Here is a 5,109-nt window from a genome sequence, read left to right as displayed (position 1 = left end):
GTTAGTGCAATTAAAAAGAAGGGTTGATATTGTTGTCAGAGCAGTTCATGTTCATGTTAAGGTATCACTTGACTGCTTTTTGTTTATGTCATGGTTGTAAAAATCCCGACTAGTCTCCGATTAGTCGCCGATTAGTCGCCGATTAATCACTAATCGGAGGTTCACCGATTAATGGCCGATTAATCGCTAGACGGTCAATGGCGGTCCTATTCTGGCCAAATGTTGGCCAAACACTTGCTAAATTTCGACCAAACATTATAACTTCCATCCAATTACTTAAAAAAACAGGTCAATGAGGGGTTAAAACATGCCTACTTTAAAAAACTACATATAAAAAGGTGTGTGTATATGTATAACTAAAAATCACATATAAAAATCTCGATCCGATTAATTCCGATTAATCCCTATTAATCTCGATTAATCGCTAGTCAGTACCCCACCGCCCAACTAGCGCCTAGCGATTCTTACAACACTGGTTTATGTATCAATTATTTATTTTTTACAACAACGTGAGTGTAACATGTAAAAATTAATCTGGTATGAATGTTGTTTTACATATTAAATCATTTTTACATAATGAAATCAAGAACACAACTTGAAAAGAATACCTCAGAAGCAGTAAACCAGTCGCAAACCTCATTTTAACATGTAAAAATTTTGTTTATATATTTAAAAACCAAAAAGAGATGTTTTTTTTTGGGACGGTCGTTATAGAAGTGGGGTGAGTATTATGGGGTATGAATGAGCTAAAACCAGTGTTGCAAAAATCCCGATTACTCGGCGAGTAGTCGTCGACTAGTCACTAGTCGGCCTCCTACTGAGTAATTTTTCACTAATCAGTCAAAAAATCGCTAGTCGGTCAAAGCCGGTCCAAGCCGCCCTAGTCGGCCCAAGTCGCCCTAGTCGGCCCATTTGAAATCCTTACAAAACAGGCCCAAGATTACAACTTTAGCCCATTTTCCTTATCCCTTACCCTAATATGACAAAGAATTTGAGTCGAAGAAAGAGGATGAAGTAGACGAGGAGATTGAATACGAGTTGGATGGTGTCGAAATCATTGAACACTACGGGGATGACGATTACATTTGAGCTATTTGTTAATGTTTGAATTTTAAGTACTAAGACTTGTTATGTTATTACTTACTAGTGGGGAGCCCACGCGTTGCGGCGGGGATCCAACATGTGTAAAACATGTGGCGACAACGAAAATTCAACGACCGTATGATAACTTCATTCAAGTTAAAGAGGTACAAGTAACATCGTCTTGTCTCTAAGGACTCCCCTGACACATTCCTGCAATTGAAAACAAATTCTCTTATGCATTGGAATACATAAATGCACAATAAAAAACTTAAAAAACATTCTATATGAGGTTAACTCAATTAAAATTTATTGAACAAGCACCAGCGAATAAACTCATTGAAATAAATACCTTAATCATAACTCTCATGATAGCAAGACCACGGGCATAGAAATCACCTTGCTCCAACTCTGTTCTATATTCATCAAATACAAGTATATCTGACCCGACAAGCTGTTGAGTCTGCAAAAATGCAAAAAAATTAAAAATATATACTGGTTATGATCAATAAACAATGAGAAGTCAACATTACTTTAATTTTCATGACTCAGCAAGATCTTAACTCTGTATAATTTGTTTTAACAAAATTCATTCATCTGCTCACTTAAGATGAGGTCTTATGTAGTTGCTATAAATCCCGCATACCATTGGAGATTGGAGACATAAAGAAATGCATGTGGAATAAAGAATTTTAAATGACGTGAATAAGCGCACCTATTTGAATATTGAGATTCACCTTGTAGAAAAACAGACTTAGTACCGCCAAAATTGGAGAACTAATGTGTAGAGTTTTTACTCTTAGTACTGCTCCATGCTCTGGTTTGAATCAACAACGTTTGCACCTTTCTACACAAGTGTAACCATTTTTTATTTCCCTGTTAAAGACTCAGATAAAAATAAACTTAATAAACATTTAAAATAAAAGAAATAATAAAAAAACAAGAAACACATTATAAAGAATTATAAAAAAAGTAATCAGTTCGCTGCATACAACCTCATCAACAAAATCATATGTATTTAAATGATATTTTCTATAATCATAAGTTACACACCAACCGAAAACTAAAAAGAAAAAGAAAAAAGAGTTGTAAACAAAGGAGTTTCTAGTTAACGGAATTGTTTTATTTGGATCTTTCGTGTTGTGCTTGTACGGCTTCTCTCTGTTTAGGTGGTCTTGATGGTTATGTTTTAGTCGTCTCTTGTCTCGAGTTAGAGTAGAATCGTAAACACCATAAAAAACATGTTAGAATAGGCTTCGAGGCCGTGGCCTCAGGAACCACCCTCTAACTATCAAATCAGCAAAGATCACCGTAGATCTGATGTATGAGCTTGGGGATAGAGAGACTGCATGAAGAGGAATGAAGAACAGAGGTGTGCAAACCGGATTTTTTTCCCAAACCAATTTGAGTATGGAACCGGTTCCATTTTCGGTCAAAGTTGGTCAAACTATGTTTTTGATGGAAGGGGAGGAAATGACCGGTTCAGCGTAGTTCAAGCCTGATTACAACCCGCCATGGGTTCCAGTCAAACCAGTTTCAATATATTCCGGTTCTTGACTACAAATCGGTTCTGGTTTCCAAACAGGTTTTGTTTGGCAGGGGAAGAAGAGACCGTCAGAATGAGGGTTAAACTTCGTTATTAAAAAAGTTGGCATGTGAGCTATGTTTTGGACTAATCCAACGATTGTCGGGCTACAACAACAAAAATTGAGAAGAAACATACTTGTTGGTTAGTTGCTGCCATTGAACTCGCCCTGCGCCATTTCGCTCTAGTATATCTCCTTGCCTTTAATTGCCATTTCCTTGTAGATCTAAATCAAGAAACAATCCATTACTCGTTTCTTCATTTGGTCACTTCAAATTTACATATATTATCGCTAATGGTTAAAAAGGGTAAAAACAAAAAATATACATATTAATCAGATTAGAAAAAATGGGTTGAATGTCACATAATGCATTTTAATACATAACCAGACCCAACCCGGACGTACCCGTTTAGACAAAAGGACTTTTGATCAACCTAAACGACTCGTCTTTACCTGCATTAAAAAAGGACCCATTATGAACAAATAAGAGGGTTGATAAAAGACCATAGAAATTCATAACGCTCAGGACCATTATATACATACTATCAAAATGTGGATTTCAAGTGGGTTAAATGTCTAAACAGTTTGGGTCATCACAGTAATCCAAAGAATATAAAATACTTTAAAAATATTCAAAAATTAAAAATAAATATATATAAAATACTTTAAAATACATATCTCAAGAGGGGTACTAAAGATCTGAGATGAACTTGAAGCCATTTGAAAACCCCCTTTGATTTTGGTGCCCATGGCTGAAAAGACTCCATGGGAAACTTCAATGCCCTTATGATAATTGAACTAACAAGCAAATGTCGTCTTTTTTTCCTGTAACAAACCAAATCGATGGGTTTATGTATGAAGAATAAATTGTTGAAGAACATGAAGAAACCCCATTATCTACAAAAAAAAAAAAAAGGTAAAATATATGAAAGCCATAAAGGAGACTGCTTAATAGACATCATTTAAAACCCTAAGTACAAAATCCTTGATGTGGAGTGATAGTTATGTGCAACAACATCGATTATCAAACCCCATAACATTACCTGAGTACGCGTCATCATCGTCATCCCCGTACAAGATCAATTTTAAAACCCATAATGTTACCGGAGTGCCCATCGTCACCGTCGTCCCCGTTTCTTCTCGGCTTGGAACATCACCAGGAGTTTTGAATGGGAATTGAAGGAGGGGATGGTAATGAAATCATTAGTGAAGCAGTTATACAATGGTAGGGTTTCAAGGGACGAAGGGGAAACAAAGGGACGTCGGTTTCATTGTCTAGATTGTGCAGGGGAATCCTTGGAAGAAAAGTGTAAAAAACAGATGCTTAAATTACTATAATACCCCCATAGGCGTCTTAATTTATTCTGTACACACTATTTTACCCTTAAAATTCCACCATAATTCCTTTGTACATGTTGTATTAAAATATGTACGTGATGCAAAATTACCATCTTGTACATCACTTCTCCTTTTTATAATAGTATAGATATGTAAGTTTAGTTTGTATTTTGAACTACTTTTACCTTTTTAAATATTATATTGATATGGATGTGTGATTATATATATACATATTTATAAAAATAGTAAAATTTACATATAAAGTTCCAATCTGATTAATCCCGAGTAATCCCGAGTAAACCCGAGTAGTCGCTAGTCCCCACCTCACCGGCCGACTAGCGACTAGCGAATTCTCCAACCTTGGCTAAAACTCAAGTATGTAACAAGATTAAATGCATGTTGCAATCAAGTGTTTTTTCTACATTAAATTATAGGTAGCTTTGGTATCAAAAGGTCTCAAGTCCTCCATCGGAAGTTTACTATTACAAGAGCTCTATTTAAATTTTACGGTAGACATGTCTTCATTGATCTACTGTTGATTAAAAATGTTAATGAAATGGTGACCTCACACATTTGTTTATTGGAAAGATTATTTTGGTAGAGAATGCTCTTTTTGTTAGGTTTGTAATATCATTGTATGAGTAATGAAATTGTGTGGGATTATAATATTATGCTATACCATAATGCACAATGCCGACCAAATTTTCTTCAATCATCGAACCAGAATTTTCTTCAAATTATGTAAGATTGATTGTTGTTCGTCGCCCTCATACAATAAGCTTTAACATGTTAACTTTGCATTAATTGAGTAGTTTCGATTCAACTTTATTTGACTAAACTATATATTGAATTTCGGATTAGAGTTTAAAATATTAGAACTAAGTTTTGTGTGGAGTCTATACGGGCTCAAAATATCAAAATAAATAAATTTAACATGTTAAATTGGCGTTTACATTGATTAATTAAACTCGATTAGACTTTATTTAACCAAGCATGTTAAAATAAGTTTTGTATGTTAAACTTTAACAAGTTAAATGAGAGATTGTATTGATCAACTAGGTTCGATTCAACTTTATTTGACCAAATTATATAATTAATTTCATAT

At 34.6% G+C, this 5,109-nt stretch overlaps 1 long non-coding RNA gene across 4 annotated transcripts; it reads right to left on the bottom strand.

Annotated features, from left to right (window-relative positions):
* Window positions 1-814: 814 nt before the first annotated feature.
* On the bottom strand, window positions 815-3,937 carry LOC110882689. Of its 4 annotated transcripts, none has more exons than XR_004882873.1 (6): window positions 3,710-3,937; window positions 3,072-3,491; window positions 2,804-2,891; window positions 1,796-1,956; window positions 1,433-1,543; window positions 815-1,293 (listed from the first exon to the last, which is right to left on the bottom strand). It is a non-coding gene; the product is annotated as an uncharacterized LOC110882689 (long non-coding RNA). The 4 variants fall into 4 exon arrangements; XR_002560173.2 differs by having other exon boundaries at window positions 1,818-1,956; XR_004882874.1 differs by having other exon boundaries at window positions 1,796-1,927.
* Window positions 3,938-5,109: the final 1,172 nt, after the last annotated feature.

The sequence above is a fragment of the Helianthus annuus genome, chromosome 16, assembly GCF_002127325.2.
Source record: "Helianthus annuus cultivar XRQ/B chromosome 16, HanXRQr2.0-SUNRISE, whole genome shotgun sequence".
Classification (NCBI taxonomy): Eukaryota; Viridiplantae; Streptophyta; class Magnoliopsida; order Asterales; family Asteraceae; genus Helianthus; species Helianthus annuus.
The sequence above is the reverse complement of the archived record's forward strand: the minus strand, read 5'-3'. Positions and strand labels throughout refer to the sequence as shown.